Raw genomic sequence first — 25,935 nt, 5'->3', positions numbered from 1 at the left:
TAGAAAAATCTCTTGACTTTTATAACTTAAGTATTTTATAAACAAAGTGCTTCAGTCACTAATTTAAACTTGCCAGCGATTAATTATCAGACTTTTGTCAATGGCGTACCGTTCTACAGAGCACTTTACTTTTTTGTGTCGCGGAGTTACTAAAGACTTCAGGCTTTTACTGAAATGATAAAATTGTGTTATTTATTCTCGTTTCAATAGATTTATATCTAGGTATAAATTCTTATACCATTCTAACATACGCAATATATGCGGCACAATATAGTGAACATCACGATCAATATCATCACAAATGTTGTAGTCCCAACATATCTTTTCTTTTATAAATATTATAATCATTTAGTTTTCAGACATCTTGCATAATTCATAATAAAGAAATATAAATATATTAATACTTACAAATTTAAGCAGAACAGAAATACCTTAAAAAATAGAATATGAAATTTATTATTAAAAGGAGTCCCTTGAGGCAAGGTTCCGAAGATACTGGCTGTGTTCCCCCTTTGAATAGTTAGACTAGTTCTTAGTCTGACGTAGCTGCCAGCTCGTCCTCTCATGTGATGTTGATTAACCTTTTTTCTATTTCCTTAAAAAGCCTTATAGCGCTAGGACCCCACGAACCAAGGGTCTCGACACCGATTTGTCCCACAAAATCATATTTGGAGCTTTTTTAGCCGCTTCACAAGCTGCACCAGCTCTGTTGTTGGTTCCATGTTCATGGGAAGGGGCCAGCGTGACTGAACAGCTTGCATCTCATACCAGCACCCGACCCATCTTCCATGGATTCAAACTCACACCGTCAGGTCTCTCGCCATCTTATACATTAATGACAGTGCAATGTTCTTATCAAATACAAAATGTCTAACCAATAAAGAAGAAATAGACCTTTTCGACTTCTTGTCAACAACTTTAATCCTTTAAATAGTATAATATCAATACGGACTAGAAAAAAATAAGGACTCCGTGTCACCTTATATAACAGTATAGCACCAAAACAAGCCGATTAACGTGTAAATACATAGCCCTACGCATACACTTACACTACTACAGGCCGATAGGCGGCCATTATGAGAATTGTCATCGGCTGTGACAGATCAGTTTGCGTCTCAATAAAATATTTTAAAAATGCCGTCGTGCGTTTTGTGTAACTAGTATCCCCCGAATCCGTACACACTAGCATAACGGTGCTTCACTCTTACTTTTTTTACTCGTCCGTGAATATCAATTAATATTTTTATTACCTAAATAATATTATTACAAAATACTTTAAAATGCTAGAAAAATCCTTGTAGGAATACTTAACTATTAAAGTAAACATACAAACTCAATCAATAATCCAATCACCAGTCTAAGCTAGACGTATTTGATCCGGTTTAATTGATTCATGCCAATAAGATCGCCGTCTCAGTGCATAATAGTCACGTACAGGCACTACAGAGTAAAGTGACACTTTGATGAATAGTAAACTAATCAAAACATACTGAATGTGTATCTAAATGCTAACTAACACAGCTGTATTGATGATTATAATTTAATAATTTGTTAGAGAACTGGTTGTAATTGTAATTATTAGTTATGGAGAACTATAGTGCAGATACTTCCTGTAGAAATAGAGATATTAACAGCGGTGGATTTACACTTGGGGCACTTGGGGCAAGTGCCCAGGGCGGCACTTTAGTTTTGAAAAATAAAACATATAAACTATAAGTTTAAGTAAAATTCCAATGTTGGGGCGGATTTTTTTCCGGTACCCAGGGGCGGCATTAAGTTTAAATCCGGCTCTGTACCTATTGACAGCAGACGCATTCGTATCTGATGGGCTAATCCAATGCCAATAGATCCTCGCGCCGCGGCCGGTTCATAACAAAACTGTCACCGAGCACCGAACACAGTCGCACGCAAATCGCAATACGTATATTATAAATATAATTCATCAGTGGTCAACGGTTTAATCGCTTCGCATAAAAGTACTTGGTGTAAAGCAATTCATTCTACAAACGCCGTGAGTACAGGAAAAGAACTTTTCCACGAGGAGTTCCTAGAGGATTAGTGCGGGTCCCGGCTGCAGACCATCTCTTTCTCGGAATCTCATGTATGTCTATTGTTTCGCCATAACTGATGTTCATTTTGAATATCATATGTTTTCCTACATACGCGCTAATACAAATACTATAAAATTATATTTATCTATTTATAAGAACAGCGCAAACATATTTTTAGCTATAAGCAATCATAATACAAATTATTTCACGATGGTTGAAGTGTCTTTCAGTTGAAGGGCTGGACATAATATAACGTACAATGCTTTCATAGATCGTACTTTTTTATATGATTGCTGAGGGCTCTTAAATTATGAATATAAGTTAATATAAACTTATGAATATAAGTACTAGGATTTAATATGGACACATTACAAAAAATTCAATATCCTTGTGGGAGGCGCCTTTATACAGGATGCCGGCTAGATTATGGGTACCTCACTGGCACCTATTTCTGCCGTGAACCAGTAAAGTGTAAACATTACTGTGTTTCGGTCTGAAGGGCGCCGTAGCTAGTGAAATTATCGAGCAATGAGTCGAGAGATGTAGTGCCGCTCAGAATTTTTGGGTATTTCAAGAATCCTGAGCGGCACTGCATTGTAATGGGCAGGGCGTATCAATTACCATTAATTATTTTCAAAAAAACCAAAAACACATTGCACGAACACAAATGTTTTAAAGTTCGCTATTTAACATGTTAAATATAGATTTTTCCATTTTACACATTTCTATAAAAATTATTAGTACATAGTACATATGTACTATGGGTACAAGACAACAATGTATTTTACACATAAAAAAAAACCCAAAAAAACATCCATGAATCGGAAACAAACATCCAAATTCATCAAATAAATGTTTATACCGGGACCTCTTGCTCAGTATGCAGGGTAACAAATCACTGGGCCTTTTATTAATACACATTAAATATAAAAATTAAATAAATTTATTAAATAGTTCGTATAATACTAGCGTATAGCTATACATTGGTAATCCGTAGCAAAAACGTATTTTTATTTAGTTTTATTTCACTACAAAACATCTTAAATGTAGGCATAGGAGCTTTATTTATTATGTAGCTTCTGTCTCCACTCGAAGGTAAAGTGAACGCAAATTTACTACAAGCTTAGAACACTTTCGTGAACTCCGTCGGACCCTATTATGCCATAAATAAACTAAAATGTCTATTGTGTGGCTATTTCACATTGAAATTAATGAAACCATAAAAGCTTTCTTGAGTGAAATTTATTTAACTGTTTATGTAAGTTAAGAGTTTTGATTATTTGTTGAATTTTGATTTTTTTATTATTTGTCAAATGATGTCAAATTATCACCGTCGCCGACATTCTCCTGTAACACCAGAGGAATCACCTTAGTGTTTTAGGACGGTGTATGCGTTTTCTTAAAGGTATCCTCGTCGTATCGTTCTGGAAACACCGCACAACTTAACTCATTCCATAACATCGGTGTACGTGCAAGAAAGTTCCTTGAAAACCACACTGTGGAGGAAAGTTATATATCCAAATGGTGGGGATGATATCCTAATTTGTAGCGTGTCGTGCGAAGGTGGAATTCGGTGACAGGAATCAGCTGAAACAGCTCTTCGGAACACTCTCTCAGTATCACTGAATCCGGAGGTCCACTTGCATAAACTCTCGGGAAGCCCAAAGGATGGAAGAAGCGCCTCCTAATCGTAATATTTACACTAATCTTGTACATTTCATCAAACCATGACTGAAAGCAAATTATGAATTATGAATATATATAAAAGGGGATACCCGAATATCTATGCATGATCTATTTGAAGCGCAAACGTTTTACAACCAACGATATTCTGTATAAATATAAAGAAGATGAATATTAACACATCCATCTCAATATACTGAAGCAATTAATATAATTCGTGTCCTGAAAACTAGCCTTACAAAAAATATATTTTCTTTATAAAATTTTAATAATGACTTTAATATAGTTTGCTTGCACGCTTTAAATTGTTAACATTACTAATAATATAAATTATTGGTTAAAAATTAATGTATGTGTGTGTATTTGTGTTAGTGTGCGTGGAAGTTCCAAAAGAAGATTCACTCCAATAATCGAAAAAGTTTAAATCAACATTTTATTCCAATATTTCCCTTACCAAATATTTAACAAGTACCAGTGGTAGGATCATTTGCACAGGATGCCGGCTAGACTATGGGTACCAACCACAACGGCGCCTATTTCTGCCATGAAGCGGTACTGTGAGATCATTACTGTATTTCGGTCTGAAGGGCGCCGTAGCTAGTGAAATTACTGGTCAAATGAGACTTAACATCTTATGTCTCAAGTTGACGAGCGCAATTGTAGTGCCCCTCAGAGTTTTTGGTTTTTTCAAGAATCCTGAGCGGCACTGCATTGTAATGGGCAGGGCGTTACAATTACCATCAGCTAAACGTTCTGCTCGTCTTGTCCCTTATTGTCATAAAAAAAAGTAATAAGTAACCCTTTAAGTAAATTTGTCTCAATCTAAAACAAATATGTATTAAGTGCACTGGTGTTATAAATAGTAGTACATTCCGCTTCCGTGCATTAAAACTATTGTTGGTTCTGTGATGCACAATATTCTATCAGCTGCAGCTTAAATTGTAACGAAGCGCGACTTATAATGGCTTAAGCTGATAGATGAGTAACGTAATATTTTATTAAAATAAAGTGAAACACTGGTAATAGAAAATTAGGTAAACATATAAGAGAAATCAACGATTGAGAACTGTACTCTCGAAATTGTCTACGAGTGCGTCTACCTCGGACAAACAAACCAGTAAGGCAGGTCCAATTTCGCGAAAGAGGTTACTCGTCGAATCCAACTCGAATGGGCAGCGTCCGGGAAGCTCCGTAAAATCTTCTTTCCCAAATACCACAGTGTCTGAAGACGAAGGATTTCAACCAGTGTGTGTTGCCAGTGATGACTTACGGTACGCAGACGTGGTCACTAACTATGGGCCTTATGAGAAAGCTCATGGTCGCTCAGAGAGCAATGAAGAGGGCTATGCTCGGATTTTTCCTGCAAGATCGAATCAGAAATGGGGAGATCCGTAGGAGAACCAAAGTTACCGACATAGTCCAAATGATTGCGAAACAAAGTGGCAGTGGGCAGGGCACATAGTTCGACGGACAGATGGCCGTTGGGGCAGTAAATTCCTCGAATGGCAACCACGTTGGTAGGCCCCTACAAGATGGACCGACGATCTGGTCAGGTTCGCCGGAATTCGTTGGATATCGGCAGGGCAGGACCGATCGTCGTGGAAATATTTGGGAGAGGCCTTTTTCCAGCAGTGGACGTCTTCCGGCTGATAATGCTGATGATGATGATGATAAGAGAAATCTGTAAAAATACCAAACTAAAAGTGTGTGTAGTAAAAAACTAGGTAGGCAAAGTAAAAAAAACTTTATTCTAAATAGGCTTTAACTAAGCTCTTTTGAATCGTCACTATAAATATTTCTTTTAAATTACTGAATTTACCATATATTCGTAAAAGATTGAGCTCGTGAGAAGAACATTTCTTGTGAAACTCAACGGCCACTCTTTTCAATCAAATAGAGTGTTTTACAGTTTGTAAGGTGCTGCATCCAATATGTGAGTCGTGTTCAAATAATATAGATTGACTTGATTAATAGGTATATATTTAATCTCTAGGTGTCTATGTATTAGGTATTGCCAGTACTCATAAATAAATAAATAGATTTTTGAATTTTTTCGGTCTAATTTTGTTTAGATCTATATTCGCATAACGCAAAAATCACTCGATGAAATTAAATGCAGTTTTAACCGATGTGAGACAAGGTAAGATCTAACTTAAAATTTTGGCATCATTTTACCTCAGAAAAGTATCTAATTCCCGCTTTTTTTAAAATTCATATTTAATTCTCAACTATCTCTACAAAAAAAACTATATTCACTTGATTCTTATTTTAAATTTGAGTTACTTATTAGATCGTAGGTAAAAGCAAGTAAATTGATATAACAGAGAGTTATGTTAGAAAGATAGCGAGCACTTAGTGCTGCCTAAGTATCTAGGTATTGAACAGCTGTGGCCTTGCAATATTAATTTAACTATGTAGAACGAGTGGCGATGGCAAAATATACTAACAAAAATACGTTAAGCAAACATAAGGCTGCAGCTAGCGTAAAAATGAATAGACTGTCTAAATGTTTTTGCATAACGAAGATTAAAAAAATACGTTTGCTATTGCTCACGTTAATAACAACAGTGTTTCAGCGCGTGCGTAGTGTAATAGTACAAAAAAATTGTGCGTAGTGCGTACATATGATATTAAAAATAAAAATCAATTATGGCTAAACAATAGACAGATATACCTGAGATTTCGAAGAGAGATGATCAGCAGCTGGGTGCTCCCGCTTATCCTCTAGGATCTTCTGGTGCTAAAGTGGGTGCTATTGTGCTCTCGGATTCATAGAATTTGGTTATGAGTTGCGTTACACCGAATACTTTGATGCAGTGCGATTAGGTCGTTGACCACAGATGAAGTATTATTTTAATATTATTACATGCGTATTTCGTGCGTACTGTGCAGGTGCCCGGTGACAATTTTGGTATTAACCGGAGCAAGAGACGACTGGCCTTAGATTAGCCACTTAGATATCAATGCGTCTGTTGTCTATGGGTACCTCTCTAATTCCACAGAGAGTATCTACACTATCGTTTGCTAAAACAAAAATTTACAACAAAGAGAATATACAATTGCGGCATCCAAACAGAATAAAAATTTAACGTATTGCCAACTGTGTGGTGGTGAAAACCTTTATCTATCTTGGTTCTACTATCTCCAATACTAGCGGCTGTGAGCTGGAAATCCGAAGGTGTGCTATAACCAGGTCTGCGGAAGAGAAGCTCAATAAGCTCTGGAAGGACAGAAAGATCACCAAAAAGGTTGGACCTATAACGTGCCTTCTGTTTCCAATCTTCCTCTACGGGGCAGAAACCTGGTCCCACTGCAAGACCACCGCAAAATTGATGCCTTAGAGATGTAGTGTTTGAGGTGGCTCTTGAAGATCCCTTGGACGGCTTTCCGAACCAACAATTCCATCTTAAAAGATCTGAAGATAAAAGAAAGGCTATCGTCGATTGCACAATTACGAATTCTGAAGTTCTTTGGCCACATCTCCAGAAATGAAGCATCGATAGAGGGGTTAGTAGTGCAGGGCTAGGTGGAGGGTGAAAAAAGAGGAGGACGCTCATCCTTTGATGGACGGATCTGATCAAAGTAGTGACCCATACAATTAGTGTGGCTCCCGTAATGCTGCAAACCGCCAAATGTTGAGAAGCATTGTGCGGAAAGCAGTGCGACTCAAATAATAGGAGACCAACGACGACTAATGTCTCAGCATCTTAGCGGCCACGACCACTCTGACGAGAGCGATCGATTAAGAAGAAAATGCACACTTCAAAACGCTGTATGTTCACTACATACAGCTTCTTACTATAACAGGTATACATGCAACAAGATAAATATTACAGTGGTTTTTTAAAACAGCGACAGTACGGAGAAATTCTAAAACAGAACTAGAAAAACATTCTTGCAAAACATTTGCTCCTTGAACATCATCCTCACATGAAGAGGGCTATTCGCGCGATTTATAACCTAGGTCCTAAAGAATCATTAAGAGAAAAATTTAAAGAATTAAACATTTTGACTGTTGCTTCTCAATACATTTTTGATAATGTTTTGTATGTTCATAAGCACATTGAGGAATTTTCTAGAAACTGTGACATTCATAAAGTTAACACGAGGAACAAACATAAACTTGCTATGCCTACTACTCGGTTGGGTACAATATGATCCCAGAAAATGTACAAAAGAAATGTGTTACGAAATTTAAAAGAATTGTTAAGAAACGTTTGTGTGGGAAAGGTTATTATAGCATAAACGATTTTCTTAATGACACCACGGACTGGGAATAAAGCGAACACCCTCAGGCTCTTTAATTATAAATGTTTATTGTACGATATTACATTCTAACCCATATTTTATATTTAAAAAAAAAGTCCGCTGAGTTTCTTGCGCCCATTCTTCTCAGGTCTGAGGCAGTCTCTTTTGAATGGGTGGTAGATTTTGACGTTCAATAAGTGATTTTAAATCCTATTTTGAATAAAAATATTTGAATTTGAATTTGAACTTGATACTGGCCGATCAGCATGAAAAACATTTTTCATGAAATCACTTATTAATTTTTATGGACAACTCGTGCTTGACCAATGAAATACTATACCAAAATTGTCTTCACAAAAATGAGCAAATGGCTCCTTAAAAAGTCTTCTCTCATAGGCGAAAAATCTAAATCTGGCGCCTAGATGCGCCTTATGATTCGGAAAACTTTTTCGTAATTTTCGGATTCTCACTGATAGTGTTTTAATTTATTCATACCATCTTAGATAGTTGTCTATGATAATGCCGTGATATTTTATTTGTTGAATATATTCCAATTTAATACAACTATATTGGTCTAAAGTAAAATAATTTTTATTTTGTGAATTTTCTTCTGATAGATGATTTCACCAGTGAGAGGCTCCTTTGCACGGGAATCCGGCTAGATTATGGGTACCACAGCGGCGCTTATTTCTGCTGTGAATCAATAATGTGTACGCACTATTGTGTTTCATTCAGAAGGACGCCGTAGCTATTAAAATTACTTGGCGAATGAGACTTAACATTTTATGTCTCGAGGTGACGAGCGCTATTATATTGCCATTCAGATTTTTTGTGTTTTTCAGGAATCCTGAGCGGCACTGCATTGTAATTTGCAAGGCGTATCAAATATCATCAACTGAACGTCCTGCTCGTCTCGTCCCTTAATTTCATTAAAAAAATATAATTTTAGAAACGGCTGAACGAATTTCAACAAAAAATTTCACTGACAGATAGTTTTTGTTAATGTAGTAACTTTGAGTATGTTACTTTAACATCATAAAGTAAATCTAAGAAATTGTATTTTTAGTAAACGAAAACATTTTTTATTCATTGGTGTCACTATGTAAGATTGGCCCCGACGGTATGTTCACTGTTACAACTGCGTTTAAATTTTCAAGAACAGCTGGAGAACAAAGGAGTTTTAAGTTTATCAGAGGAGTGAGACAGTAAAGTGTGGCCAGAACTCGAGCTCTCAAATAATTTATAACTCTGAACCGCATCTGAGTCTGAAAATTGATACTAAATTTTATTTGTATATTATAGCGGTAGAAGTATTAGAAATGATATCAAAAAGAATTCCAAAGTAATTCATTTTGATAAATTAAATGCCTTTATAACTTCCTGCTGGGGTCAGTCCTTCGTCTTAGTGACGTCATAGACAGACACTTCAAAAACCAGCTGAGAAATATATTTTCGTGGTTTGAGTCCGATTGTCAAACAGTGATAGTAGTGCTTCATATAGCTCTATACGAAATAAAAAAGAGTGTGTGAATGAAAGAGTGACGCATATAATTCAATCAAATTACCTATGTAACAATTTTTGAATCTATGTGTGCACATAAATATGCACTTTTTAAAATTACGTATTATTGTGCATATTTTGTTTACATAAATTATTATTGATTTTACGAAAAAAAGCTACTATTACAGGTTGGAAATGTATCACTTCGAGGTCTCGCGTCGTACTGACAACGCCATATTGCTTACTGAGGCTGCTAGGCACAGTAAGTGGCTAGAGACTAGAGGGGTTACGGCAAACACAGCCTAAATTAAGAGTCCAATGTTTGAATTGTCCATTTGTAATGTAATCAATATAGTAATGTCTTACCCATAGTTTGTATTCCTTTTTCATAAAAAATTTACATTACTAACAGACATTACATTTACCAGTGGGAGGCTCCTTTACACAGGATGCCAGCTAAATTATGGGTACAACAACGGCGACTTTTTCTGTCGTGAAGCAGTATGTGTAAGCATTATTGTGTTTAGGTCCTAAGGGCGTCGTAGCTAGTGAAATTATTTGGCAAATGAGACTTAACATCTTCTGTCTCAAGGTGACGACTTTTGGGTGTTTCAAGAATACTACATTGTAATTAGCAGGGCGTATCAATCACCATCATCTGAACATCCTGCTCACCTCGTCCCTTATTTTCATAAAAAAAGACACACAAGATTTCTTAACATAATATATTATGTACAGAATATAAAAAAATCTGTATATATTTTTTTTATGACAAAGGTGTGTTGTATGTTTATTTCTAATACCAATATACCAATCAATACTAATGAAGGTCCATTAAATATTTTTCCTCATATATTAACTAAAAGCTACTGTTTAAGAACTCGAAGGGTAAATAGAAAGCCAGTAAAGTGCCGTTATTAGAAAGTTGTAAAACTTTGTTGAAGTTTGAAGGCGAGGTTTGACCTATCTTGACCTCACTGCTTCCTAATTGCTTATTTTTTTAAAAGCAAATTTAATATGAGCAACATTAAGCAATAGTGTTTCTTTTTTAACTGTTTCTTAAAACACAAATGATTTATGAACGATGCGGGACTCAAACCTTGCGACTTGTAGATGAAGCCACAACTAAGAGAGTTGAACAAGACATACAAGATTTATCAACGATACGTCTCGAGGTTCGAGTCTCGCATCGTTCATTTTGTTTTCAAATTTAATTTGTGTTATTAATCCCAGAAGTGAGGGCTATCACTAAAAAAAAATAACAAATTGTCTCTTAAATATTGGTCAACTGTTCAATCCATCGCGAGCTCTGCTTTTCAACGACTTCAAAAAACAGGAGGAGGTTCTCAAATCGTCCGTTGTTTTTTTTCTTATTGTATGTTTGTTAACTCATATCTCCACTGTTTTGGAACTGAACTCCCGAAAAGTTCATGCAAATGTTTGTATGTGTGAACTTGATTACCCTGAACCAATTGCCGTATTAGACAAATATAAGAAAAAAAAAATTAAAAAATACCGAATTCAAACATATTATACTATAAAACAAGGTAACTAAACAGTGAGAAATAATTTTATCTACAAAATTTTAAGTTATTTTTTTTGTATTTCATAAAACAGTTTTTACCGCTTGCTTCTTTGCACAGGATGCCGGCTAGATTATGGGTACTGCAACGGCGCCTATTTCTGCCGTAATGTTATTACTGGGTTTCGGTCTGAAGGGCGCTGTAGCTAGTGAAATAACTTGGCAAATGAGACTTAACATCTTATGTCTCCAGGTGACGAGTGCATTGTAGTGCCGCTCAGGGTTTTTGGGTTTTTCAAGAATCCTGAACGGCACTGCATTGTAATGGGCAGGGTCTATCAATTACCATCAGTTGAACATCCTGCTCGTCTCAACCCGTATTAAAATTTAAAAAAAAAAGTTAAAAAGCGACGTAATTTCTACAAGCGCGGAATATTCTGTTGCCAATCGGGGAGTCGAGTGTTTTTCTTGAGAGTTCCAGTCTATGGATTGCCTCGAGATATGGTTGGAATGTTTTCAGAATGTATAGCCTATCCGGCCCCTGTTGTGGTGTTTAATCTATCAGTCAGTCGCTTCATGATAGCGTTCCCAAAGATGATACTTTGAAATATCATCGTACGGAAATAGATATTGCGAAGGCATCGGTTTATAGAAACCTGGTGTTGTATGTGTTCTTTGTGTATGAAACAAGCACCTTAAGTTATAGTAGCACATTAGTTAGTTAAACTGAATTTTTAAATGCAAAATGAATTATTAGGTATTATGAATTAGTCTATAATTTAATAGTTATATAATAGTACAATTAATTAGTTTGATAATAATATATGTAAATTTTTTACCTTTATGTCATTGAATTTGTTAACATTATACAAAGGTACTAAATGGATTATTAAATTACTTACGTCGTATAATTTTATATCTTTAAATTTTAATTTTATTAATATGTATATATGATAGCATTGTAAATTCCGACATGTTTCAGTATAACAGTAGTGTGCTGTTGTTATTTAGACAATTTGATAACATATTTTGCATGTCAATTGACGAAACATTTTGAATTACCAATAATATTATGTTAACATCTTCTGTACAATGTTTCTTGCAAATAAAATAAATAAATTTTCATTTCATTTCATAATACGTTATGTATACGTAATGTTACCTAGAATAAAGCGGGGCTTAATTATTGTTCTGCTTTGCAAAACTTTTCCGCTTTTTAATACCATCGGAAAATGTAAACCTTTTTCTACGGAGCGGCCACTACTGTAAAACAGGACGATAGTTCCAGTTTATGAGATTATCAATATTATAAGCGAAGGCTTAGTGAACATTTTTTCTATCGCCTTATAAAATTGTTCTATCGCGATATAAAGGAAAAAGAGTGTTTCTTTTTCCATTATTTTATTATACTTAATAAGATAAATATTGCAAAAATGAAGACTTCACAATCTGTTATTCGGGACGTTGTCTGATTTTACCAGTAGCCATATTAGCTGGAGTTTCATAGTTCCTACATGCATATAATATAAAAAATAATCATAATATATTTCTCACCGTTAAGGCAGCGTTCATTAGAATCACTATCGTTCAACCGAGTTTCTCTGACTTATTTAAAAATCCAGAAGATTCCAGAATCTAACAAATATAACATGGTCAGGCGAGTATATTTTGGAAAAAAAAATCTCTGCCTAACATTTTGAATTTCTTATAAAAGAAGTACTATTCTAGTATATAATAACATAATCCTGGAAAACGCGTGCTGGAGGTACATTTTATTACTTCTTTTGTTTAACACATTTCTTTTAATTTGTACCATAATTTATGGTCGATGTATTTAGTCTACCAAGAAGTCTTTTTATTTTTCGCGTTAATAATATATAAGCCATATAACACTTGCAAATACTGTGGCTTTCTATTGTTAATATAATTTTCAAAATCCGTTTAGGACATCTAGAAATTACCCTCTACAACGTCAAAAACCCACAAACTTTACTTCTTAATAATATTAGGTATACAGAGTGGTGTAACAGTAATGTCACAAGGTAAATTAGCAATCATTTAACTAAATTAACATAATTAAAATAAAAAATCTTAGTTTTCGAGAAAAGTTTATCTGAAGACGGGAAATTTATTCATTACTTAAGTAAAATAACAAAAATACAGCCGTCTTCAAAAAAAAACAATTCCAAAACAATATAAAGTGTACTAAAAAGTAAAAAAATAATTGCTTATTCTTCTACAACTTATTAATCAATTTATTTTTAGAGTTCTCCTAAGTAAAATGAAATGAAAAATATTGGACTACCTAAAAGTCAATCAAATTATGACGACAATATAATGAAGTTATAATTATTGTTATTTTTGAAAATATATAAATAGCTTTGTTGTTAAAACGACACGTGACAAATTGACACCTTATGAATTTCAATAAATTTTCGATAAATTACCTCTCACATAGTGTCTACTAATGAAGCATTATCTGGGATTACGAGAATTGATCTTAATTCAGCTTATATTGTGAACATCTTACAAGATAATCTATTGTTCTAAATATATAGTCAAACTATTATAGAGAATTAATCGTGTATCTGACACAGCTTATGAATTTTTTTTTATGAAAATAAGGCATGAGTCGAGAAGGACGTTAAGCTGGTGGTAATTGATACGCCCTGCCCATTAAAATGCAGTGCCACTCAGGATTCTTATAAATCCTCAAAAATTCTGAGCGAAACTACAACTGCGCTCGTCACCTTGAGAAATAAGATGTTAATTTTCATTTGGCCAGAAATTTCACACAGTAATGGGAATTATAAAACCATGGAGATAAAAGATTATCATGATTTTCTGCATAACGTATATAGGCCAATAGGAGAAACTAGTTTGACCTAGTCTGTACCAGTTTATCTTATCACCTACGGATGAACTAGTTTGTCCTAGAATCGGGTATGGCCAGTAACATATTATACATCCGCTGACCGGGCTTTCTGTCAAGTTACTGCACGCGAAGTTTGAACACCGCAACATTTTGTTATTAATTCAGGAAAGCCTTTTCCCTTTATTCATATGATTCCAGTTTTTCACCTGAGAACCTCGTCTTTAAATACAATGCACTTAAAATTCCCTGGAGCAACTATAGTGTGATACAACATACGTTGTTAATTTAGAATAATAAAGAGTTCTTTTTTTCTTATTAGAACATGACGTGGTAAACGTTCTAAGAGTCTTATGAGACTTTAAAGAGAGTCTTTATAGACTCTCCTTGTATTTTTGTGCTTTTCGTTATCCTTAGAAAACTCTAGAACTCGTGAATTACATCTTACCATTAACGATCTTATTAAGCATTAAAATAAAACATATAAAAAGCTAGTACTATTATTATAACTGCGATGTGCAGATTTTTCTAAGTGAAGGATGTCATTAAAGTGAAGCATTCGTTTGTGCCGACATATTGTATTTAAACAACTTGAAAAGCTTTATAAAACAAAGGAGTCAACCTCAGGAGTATAAGACTCAGACATAAGCACAGATTTTATACTTGTTGAATTACGGTTTAACAACAAGTTGGTAATGATTCTGTTGACTTATAGACATGACACATATCCCATCGTGGACTTTTTTGTAGACCTATATAAGATACACAATTCCACATACATTATTGTATTATATCACAAAGAATTTCTGACGGAATTTTTGTTGAAACGTCCCAGACAGCTAATTTTCTCTGACACCAACAAATATCGTTAACATATATAAAAAATTAACAAATACGTACTAAAACCATCCGAGAGATAATCAAAATACATATTTCTAAAAAAAAAACACACACACCGTACATTTACAAATATTTAGAAGTATTACGAAAAATGTGAAAGCTGTATCAAGGCGTAGAAATTCATTTTTTTTATACTATATTTAGGCAGTACATCCACGAATGGCGACCACGTACACGTCCGTAGTGTTCGTGGGTCCCACAAGATGGACCGACGATCTGATCAAGATCGCCGGAATAGGTTGGATGAGGGCAGCGCAGGACCGATCGTCATGGCAATCTTTGGGGAAGGACTTTATGCAGCAGTGGACGTCTTCCGGCTGAAATGTTGAAGAAAGTAATATATCATTTTAATAATTTACAATTAATGTTTTTATTTATATATGTGTATAAATCTCTCAGTAAAATTTTGTTCTAACTGAACGCGATGCCTAGTCTTTTTTTAAAAAAAATTCACCTTAATAAAACATTTGTTCGTCTTTTGCCACACGCCAACGCCACATGACTCGTGAACTCTTTCTTACGACTGTTACAATTCTATTCAAAATACAAACCCGGCCCTATCGATAATTATTATTATTATGTTGCACAACTTGCAATACAATCTGCTGGGCCTATTTCTACCGTGAAGCAGTAATGTGTAAACATTACTGTGTTTCGGTCTGAAGGGCACCGTAGCTAGTGAAATTCCTGGGCAAATGAGACTTAACGTAACTGCACGTCTCAAGGTGACGAGCGCAATTGTAGTGCCGCTCAGAATTTTTGGATTTTTTAAGAATGATGAGCGGCACTGCATTGTAATGGGTATGGCGTATCAATTACCATCAGCTGAACTTCCTGCTCGTCTCATCCCTTATTTTCATAAAAAAAAAACAATCTAGCCTTAACTTAGGTTAATAACGATTCTACTTTAACTAAAACTACTAGATAGACTAAACTAACAATGTTTCGATGAAACTTTTCTTAATTTCACTTAGACCCCCTTAATTGGTCAATCATTGGAAGTCACCAGGTTCATGTGTTATAATAAATCAAAAAGTCTTATATTATTATAAAAAAAAACAAAAACCAATAGATTTAAATGAATTTCCGAGAACATAAAATACATTGAAACGAAGTATAAGATAAAAAAGCAAAAGATTTTTCGTTGTTTCTATTCGTGACTTATTAAAATATAATTTATGTGTAAGAATTTAAAATAGTATCTTCTGAATACGCTCAAGACTTAAAAATCAGTTTTTAATATTTCCAAGCAAGAATTTTCATTCGCAGTCCAATTAAGAGCTCGCATTGCATAAACAACAGATTATTTACAATCTTCTTTGTGCTCCACTATTATTGTTAAGGAATAAAATGCACGCTATAAATAGGAAAAAACATTAATGTTCAACTTTTGTGTGGGAATTTTGGGTGGGCGTGTTATTTAAGTACAATTTTGTTTTGATCAACTTGTTATTTATTTGTATTGATACGGCGGAAACAACTTGAGAGGGGTAAATGTTGATTTTGAAAAGTATGAGTGTTATTTACTTCGTTCCAATATATTCTCACTAACACTTGTGTATTTCTGAAACATCTGACTATATTTGTGCTTCGTTTACGAGGGAATTGGTGCAAATAGCATGTAAACTCATCAAATGGTAAAGTTTTTTTGTGTATGTATTCTATTTGTACATTCAGTGAGTTTACATAATAATAAATTAACTAAATTTCTATCGAAGTGACTGAGTTACTTTGCGGAAATCCATAATTATCCTATTGCTTTGAGTTTTCTTGAGTGTTTTGCCTCTTCACGAGGCATCCTTAAAAGATGTTGACTCGCCAAATTCTAGCATAAGACTGAATTGAATGAGACGGAAACCGCTGTCTTATACTCTCGTCGCATGAGTTGGTGCGCTGTGATTGGTTGGCTGTTGTGACGTTGTACCCCCGGAATAGATACGTAACAATGGTGAAGAGACCAAATTTGTTAGTTCATTCAAAATATTACTTTTGTTGTTACTTTTAGTAATTGTTAACGGAAATTAAAATACGGATTCAAAAAGTTTATTTAAAGTTACATTGTTACTCTTAACAGCTATTCGTAATGGCTATATTTTAGCAAACGAGCACTTTTTAGCAAACGGCTAAAGATGTTTCATGTTACTTTTGTATTTTATTATTTCTAATTGTTCTAACACATTTAAGCGGATTCTAATCTTAATAGCGAATATTAAAATTATTATCCTTTCCGAGTGAGTAACCGGTGTCAATTAAATGATTCGCGAAGTGTGATTTATCGGGATGATTATTTATAAATGCGGCAATATGTTCTTTTAATCTAATTTCAAAGTGTCGACCCATTTGACCAATATAAACCAACCGGGTCAACCTAGAGTCCCACCTGTAGTTGCCAGCGGCGATGACACCAATGAAAGGGGCCATCGCCCCGAACAGTTACCCCGAGGCCCTTGACCCTACGCGAAAGACCCAGGACGATTCAATTCAGTCTCCTGCCAGAGTTTATCGTGTCAACATCTCCTGAGGATGCCTCATGTAGAAACAAAACATATATTAAATTGTTTGTAGAGAAATATAGGCCGAATTAATACTAAAGAAAACTCAAAACATTTGGATATAACAATTAGTATTTTTATCTATTCATTTTACAATACCAAATACACGACGACCTTTGATATATGGCTGAATTTTTTTAAAAGCTGCACAGTCGACAATAATCTTCAATTTAATTTAGCAAAATATTCTTTGTGGTACTTTTAAAATAAAATACAAAATGAAATGAAGAACCACACAATGAATATTGAATAAAATATAGTTGGGTACGCCGAGTTCCTTTATTATTCAAACGTGAAAGCGTTTTATTAAACTGAACGAGATTCGCGTCGTGATTGAAGCTACTTCCTTTTGAAAGCGGGCTCTAATTCAATGGTTTTTAAAGTATTTGGTTTTATTTCGTACTGGACATTTCTCTTTCTATGTGGGTTCTAGCAGTTTCTCTATTTGTACTGCAACTAAAAACCGATGAAAAATTTGCGCTTATTTTATAGCAGATTTGATAGAAGTACGTTAAGATGGTTAATACGGCTTGCCTATTAAAATGCACGCAGTGATACACAAGGTTCTAGAAAGATCAAAGTTGTGGGAAGCAATATTTCGCTCTTCACCATAGAGGTAATGTTATCTCAGGCCTTTCTCAGATTTAAGTTTTTTAAGTAAATACTTCAATTGCACTAACCCGGGTGACACAAAACTCAGTGCCCTAAGGACAACTGTAGTTCCGCAAAAAAATCTTGAGTAAAATAACTCGAAGGTTAGGATTTCATTCACTACTATTTCCTAAACTCAAGCTTTTTCTTCTCGTTCATGCTCTTCATTGGTGAAGGTATGGGTCACGGCTTTAACCTGGTTTCTTCACTCTCTCCTGTTTTGGCTTTCTTCAGTCTGTGGTCACTTGGAGGCCAGTAAGATTGGTAACTTCATCAAATAACATTTTAAAGGCATCAATCTTCTTCCAATCTATAGAGTGAATTGTCCATGATTCCAAGCCGTAAGGAAAGATGGAAAATACCAGAGTCTGCATTAGCCATTTCTTGGTTTTAATAGATATTTACCTGTTCTGCCCAATTTGGGTCAACTTACTCATTGCAGACTTGGTCATTTGAATTCATCTTCGTATCTTCCTTTCATTGGTCAGAAACTTCAAGTTCAAGGTCACTTAGTTCTCCGGTTCGAGTACTTGGTTAGTGTACCAGCTTTATCTACTATTAAAATTTTGTTATTTGATCTGTTGACTGTTAGGTCAACCTGCTTGCTTTCATATTGAAATCGTCTGAAGAGTGCTAAGTTTTTCGTCGGACGATGGGATTAGAGTGGTATAGTCTGCATAATATAGTAGGTTTTGAATTTTAGTCCCGTCTTATGCGATGCCCCCTTGCAAATCACCTATGGTCCACCACATGATTAACTCTCCGTATACGTTGGAAAAGAAAGGGGATATGATGACTAATATAATAACATAAACTGAAATGTCAAAATAAGCAAAACAGAGCGACACTATAAAGGTTAAAAACCAAGGAGAAAACCGTTAAGAATATTTGTATGGAATAATTACTGAAGATGTGTACTCTTAAAATGTTTAAACAAATTAGCCTAGTATTATATCTTTTTTTTCGTGTGGTGTCGCACCAGAATACCACATCTTCTCCTCCCGTGGGTGTAGTAAGAGGCGACTAAGGAACTATATATATAATCTGAATCTTGGAACGAAATGAAAAAGTATTTTTATCCGTGTTTTCATGAGAAACAGCGACAAAAACATTAGAATACAAAAGTATATCTCGCCACTATAATATACAAGACTATATTAGCTCAGATGCTACATTTGGTGATCCGGAAAGGAGAAGACGCCGGTTCGAATCCAGATGTCCTATAATTTTTTTTTGCTCGAGTTATGTACATTCTGAAAAATCCGAGCAAGGCTCAGTCGTCCGGATATTAAAAAACATAAATGATTAAGTTTTAATGCGTGCGTGTTGATTATAAACAAAATAGTTACGTGCTTCACAAGGAGCGTTCAGGGAGTATAATTAGTCGTATACAATGTCGCCTGTAACGTGCAAACGCATCTAGTAATTACAGAGGGAACACCGAATCGAATTGTTAACTTGTTGGTGTAGATAAGGTAATTTATCTGTCACACACAAAACGGATACCGCGACGATTCCGGAGACGACTGCAATTAGTAAGTCTTGAATCCAGTCAGCTTACAGTGAAAATTAAACGTTTGTTGTCTGATAGTGATTGTTAACCAAAAATAAAATACGGATTTAACAAAGTTTATATTAAATTAGATTGTAACTCTTAATAGCTATTCGTAATTGCTATATTTTAGCAAACGAGCACTTTTTAACAAACGGCTAAAGATGAAATCCGTACGTAGTAAACTTATGTATCGTCGAAGTATGATTGAGAGGTATAAAAGCAAAGAGTCTTTACAAACTTAAAATCATTTCGTGATCTGAAGTTTGCTTGTTTGCTAGAGCGAACTGGTAAAGCTGCTCTAATTAGTTATTACCAAATTTGGCTATACTTGCTGCAACGATGACAAATACGACTATTAATCAGCATCAAAATGTATTTTTATGAAAACCAATACGTGTTTAAGAACATTATAGTAAAATAATATCTTGTAGATCTTAGATGAAGGACTGGTCTCTGCTGCGCTCAAACTAGATAAAACACTACCCAAGGTACGAGTTTTGTGGAGTTCACTCAAATCGTCATATATTCCAACATCAGATTCAATTTTCTGGAGCTTTCTTATGAAGAAAAACCGGCCCTGACGCAGAGATAATAAAAGGTAACAAAAAAATACACTAAAATTTACATCCTTCTCTATTTTTCAATTCTTCGAAAACTGCGGTGGATCCAATTTACATATTTTAATTTAAATATTTGATTCAGCTTTGGTATAGGCAGTATAAATATTGAAAATTATCACAGGTACATCATATTTTAAGCTCAAGTTAATTAAATCTCTGCAATGTTGTGGTCAAGTGTGTTAACTGACCGAATATCACAAGCAACAACAACGGACATCTTAACTCGATTTGTATGAGGCTTAAACAAACGGGTCACTCCTTGTTGACTCTCAATCCTTTCGGTTGAGAAACAAAGCGAATCCTGTATTTCATAACTATACACGCTTTCTACAATGTTTATCTTATATCTTTTAACGAGCAATTCTTGTGTATATATATATAATCTGAATTTCGGAAACGGCTTCGAAGATTTTCATAAAATTTAGTATACAGGTACATAATCGATCTGGCTAGGTTTCAATTTAAAAAATGTAGTTTTATCCGAGTTTAAATGAGAAACAGCTTCAATAACATTAGAATAGAAAGGAAAATTTAGCCACCATATTCAAGACTATAATACCTCGGATGGGACATTGGGTGATTCGGAAAGCAGAAGACCCCGGTTAGTATGCAGATGTCCTATTAGTTTTTTTTTGTTCAAATTTTGTGCATTCTTAAAAATCCGAGCAAGGCTCGGACTTTATTCATTAAGTAAAGTACTTTAGGAAATAAGTCATTAAAAGCAATGTTATTATTATAAGATAGTAAGAAAATATGACTTGTCTCAGTTGTTACCGCTCACTACTGTCACTCTTCATGTAAGCTTTACAGCTATTTCATAGTATATGATTATTATCTATTTCAGTGATGTCTATATTTGTCATGAATAAAAAAAATATGCATTGTTAACAACTACATTAAACCAATAATTTTTGAAATACTATCAGCTATCCTGTGGGTTAAATAATGAGTTTTGTAATAAGGTGTGTATGCACATTTTTAAGTATTAGTAGTATGTATACACTTTGTAATAAAACAAATCTATTACCTTATTTACAATACTATGATATCATTAAATTAAAGCTGTCATTACTGGAAAGCGTACCAAGAATACTGGCAGCATTTACGCGTTGGATACTTAGGCTGATCCGTTGACCGAAATAGCTGCCAGCGCTTGGGTTGCCAGGAGCCTTATTGAGGCGAGAAGATAGTACTTTGTACATTCTCCGTGCCTCTGGGCCCTACGAGCGAAGTTTCTCGACACCAAACGGCACTAAGATGTATGACACACTAAGACTGTCATATTTACGGCGTTTGCTGTCTTCGGCAGTCGAAGCAGCAAGCCTAGCACCAACTGACGTAACTTGGACATGAGAAGGAGCCAGAGTGTCGACGCAAGTCGCGTCATTTGGCTTCAAAACAGCTAGCATATTAAGAGCAGCAAATGCCCTGGAGATAACTTCATTAATGCTGGCGTGACGACTGATATGGCTGCCGATTTTACTCGTGATAGTAATATATTATATACTATATTTCTTCGAGTTATTTTCTATAACGATGTTCACCCTAATGGTAAGTAATACGCCCTGCATTAGAATACAGTAGACATTGCAACAATGCTGATCTCTTTGAGACATAAGATGCTCAGTCTCTTTAACCCACTTATTTTATCAGCTGAGGTGCCCTTCAAGTTAAAACACAAATTTTAAATATCTTAAATATCTCGTGGTATCCACCTATAGGCCGTTATTCTGTACAAGCCTCCCACTAGTTCAAATATTAAATTTAAGGTAGGTACATGGCAAAAGTAAAAATTTCAATGTCATCAATTCCTAAGAGGTGGACAATTCTTAAAGTAAATCTCAGGGGTGGTGATTCCGATACATAGACAGATAGATTCAAGTCTAGTTAATATAAAGTGAAATATGTCTATAAATAGAATATTCACAAGCTATTGAAAGGTAGTACATTAAAATATTCAGTGGGTATTTCTCACAACCAGTGCAGTCTATTTTTTTGTCATCCATCAACAGATGCAAAGCAACACCGCAATTTTCAGTATCTAAAATAGATCATTATTGGTGCCTCATAGACCTTTTCTTCGAGTTAAAAGAGAAAAAATGGAAAAAGAAAATTACAAATGCACTTTAGGGCCTTATCTTTCTCAACAATTGTGCGTCGCTACGTCGAAATTAATTAATTAATGTTTTACAATTATAATAGGAACTAATCTCTAAAATGAAAAATCCATTTCACCAACGGAGATGGGTTCAGCAGACACCAAAGGCTTTCAACCACTTTCAAAACTTTGGGGTTAAATGCACCCTATGTCCTTATGACACCATGGTATCATACAAAATTTTTTGAAGATCGGCTTAGGCGTGAAAGGGTAAAAAACAAACAATCTCACATTTGCATTTAAGATTAATATCATATATTAATGTGTAAAATCATCCAAAAATTTAAATCTTCCAAATATTATTTTAAAACAATAATAATTAAGACTGATTCATCACAGTAATTTTGTAACTATCATTGTGCTGGTAAATACACACACATCAAAAATCATACTGCTTTCAAGTCGTATTAGTATTTTGTGTCAGCTGTTACATAATCATTTTTATCTGCTTTTCAGTTCATTCACCCCAGTGTATCCTATTATAACTTTCAAATTTATTATAATTTATTCAATAAAACCTCTTTGTTGATATTCTATCATAACGAACGGGAAATGGAATATTGAGTCTATTAAAATTCGATGTGTTTTTTACTTCATTTCTTTCTAAGGGATAAAATTCTTACTGATGAAATATCTGTTCATGTAGTAGTGTGTTCTTATTACGGACAATTTTTTTTATGAAACTAAGGAACGAGATTAGCAGGGCGTTCAGCTGATGGTAATAGATACGCCCTGCCCATAACAATGTAGTGCCACTCAAGATTATTGAATAACCCAAAAATTATGAGCGGTATGATTATTATATTATTAATTACACTAGCTACGGCGTCCCTCAGACCGAAACACAGTAATACTTACACATAGTAATGTGCGGTGCGGTGCCTAATTCTGCCGTGAAGCTACCTACTGCTTTGAAGGAGCCGTTGTATTACCCATAATCTAGCCTGCATCCGGTGTAAGGGAGCGTCCTTTTGGTAAGCAAAGGAGCCGCACTGGTAGAGAATTTCAATAACCGGTTTTAATTTACATACAAAAAGCATTAATCAACACCTAATCTAGACTCCTTATTCGTTTTAATTTATACATATCGATATCTTCGTCTGATAAAGTTACGTTTCCATTTCAGCCGAAAGACGTCCACCGCTGGACGTTGGCCTCCCCAAAGGATCACCATGACGATTCGTCCTGTCCTCCATCATCACCTACTCCGACGATTTTCATTCATCCAACACTACATTTTCCGGTACATGGTCACCACTCTAGGACTCTACTGCCCCAACGGCCATCTGTCCGCCTATCTATGTGCCCTGCCCACTGGCACTTCAGTTTCGCAACCATCTAGGACTATTTTGGTGACTGATTCTCCTACGGATCTCCTCATTTCTGATACGATCTCCCAGGGAAAGTTACGTTTACACAGACATTACTAAGCAGACATTCATATGATGAATTATAAACTAATCATAAAACAAACAAAAATATTAAATATAGTACATGTCTATTCAATATGTGTGCTTTTCATCAGTGGTATCATTACATTGCGTGATTTGGAATGTAAATTAGCAGATATAATATGTAAAAATCCATTTCTAATTATAAATATAATTCCAACAACACGATGTTTGTAATTATTTTATGATCGAAACATACTTTCACTAGGTAATTTATAATAGATTTTGTTTCATCGCATTATGTATGAAACTTCTAAATATTTTCTTTTAAACTTTAATTACATTTAATAACAGTATTATGTGCTATTTTGTTCGATGGTCTACTTTCGGCCATCGTCTCTTGATGTTAACCTGACACGGACTAAAATTTTTTGAAGAGACCGAAACAGGTTGAATTGTGGCAAGGTCAAGGCTACATAATATAGGGCGGATCACCTTCCAGCTAAACTCTCTTAGTTTTAGCTGATTAGCTAAATGTGAGTGGTCATTATCTTTATAAAAGACCACACCATTTATAATGCTTAATTCATGCGGCTTTCTGTCAGCTTCTTGCTTTAATCTCATCAGTTGTTTGCAGTAGATTTCCAATCTATGGGTAGAAACCTAGAAAGCTAATAATGAACATGATCTTTCCAATCCCACCATGGACACAGATCATCTTATAGCTTATCCCAAGATTTGTCACAGTCTGTGAAGCCTGTTTGCCAACAGTGAGAGGCTCCTTTGCACAGGATACGGGCTAGATTATGGGTACCACAACGGCGCCTATTTCTGCCGTGAAGCAGTAATCTGAAAGCATTACTGTGTTTCAGTCTGAAGGGCGCCGTAGCGAGTGAAATTTCTGGCTAAATGAGACTTAACATCTTATGTCTCAAGGTGACGAGCGCAATTGTGATGCCGATCAGAATTTTTGGGTTTTTGAATAATCCTGAGCGGCACAGCATTCTAATGGGCAGGGCGTATCAATTATCGTCAGCTGAACGTCCTGCTCGTGTCGTCCCTTATTGTCATGAAAAAAAACCTGAACGACCATTGAGCACAACCTTTTTCGGTGGTTCTTTAAATATTATATTACGATTTAGCTTCACATTTAAAAAATAACGAGCATTTCATCCGTAACAGGGTGATTAGAGCGAGCTGTTACTTTGACGTCAAAATTCCTAGATTAAAGACTCTTAAGCCCTCAAAAAAGCCAAAGGGAATGAAAAAAGATTCCATTGAATCTAACTGGTGATAAGCTAGGTGGGGATTGAAGCTCCTTAATAGAACTATGTCTCTTTGTCGTATCTTAACTAATTAGAATTTTCATGAGACGTTCTCGTTCTTTGTATATTTACCCTTTCTTTGAAATGTATTCGTATCATAAAATATACTTAAATTTTTTTCTTGAACTACATGTTATAAACTCGTTTAAGGAAATATTAACACGAGATCACTTGATTTTTCTACATCACTTACCGTAGTAATGCCAGTAATTATAAAGTGTTAATTAAAATAAGTTTTCCCTGCAACATTTTTAGATATGTTCGCAGTTACTCATTACTATCCGAGACCAATATAGAGTAAGAAAATTTGTAGTTACCTAGTCTGAATGTAATCTGTTTTAAGTCAGTCAGTAAGGTATTAATTTGGTAAAAGTTTGAAGACTTACAACAATACAAAGTGTCTATTAAAGTCTTGACCTATTTAACTCGGTTATATTATGTTCTTCAAAACTTGCTTTGACTTAGTCATACATTTCATTATTACAGAACATAGTGAACTAAGCGGGTTAAAAGTTTCACCACTTCACTTAAACTTACACATGAATGAGTTTTCTACTTTGCATAAAAATTTCATTTCATTCAAACATCCGAGGAACTTAGCGTATCGTTATTAGATGCTGCGATGTTTGTGTTGAAACTTTATGTTTTGTTGAGCTAACAGTCTAAAGCACTTCTGACACATATATTTACTGAAGGATATGTGTCAAATTAAACAATTTTAAAGTTAAAAAGTGTTTGTAGAGCTGTAAAAGTATTTTAACTATACAAGTAAAAGTATTGGTCTGAGATACTAAAAGTAAGCGGTCTACAACCATAGATTTTATTAATTGAAAAATTATTTAGTTACGACATTATTTAATTAATTCAAAATATATTACACAAATTACTAATTTTCTGTTTATTTTT

Source organism: Leptidea sinapis, chromosome 1, assembly GCF_905404315.1.
Source record: "Leptidea sinapis chromosome 1, ilLepSina1.1, whole genome shotgun sequence".
In the NCBI taxonomy this organism is placed as follows: domain Eukaryota; kingdom Metazoa; phylum Arthropoda; class Insecta; order Lepidoptera; family Pieridae; genus Leptidea; species Leptidea sinapis.
Note: the sequence above shows the minus strand (reverse complement) of the source record.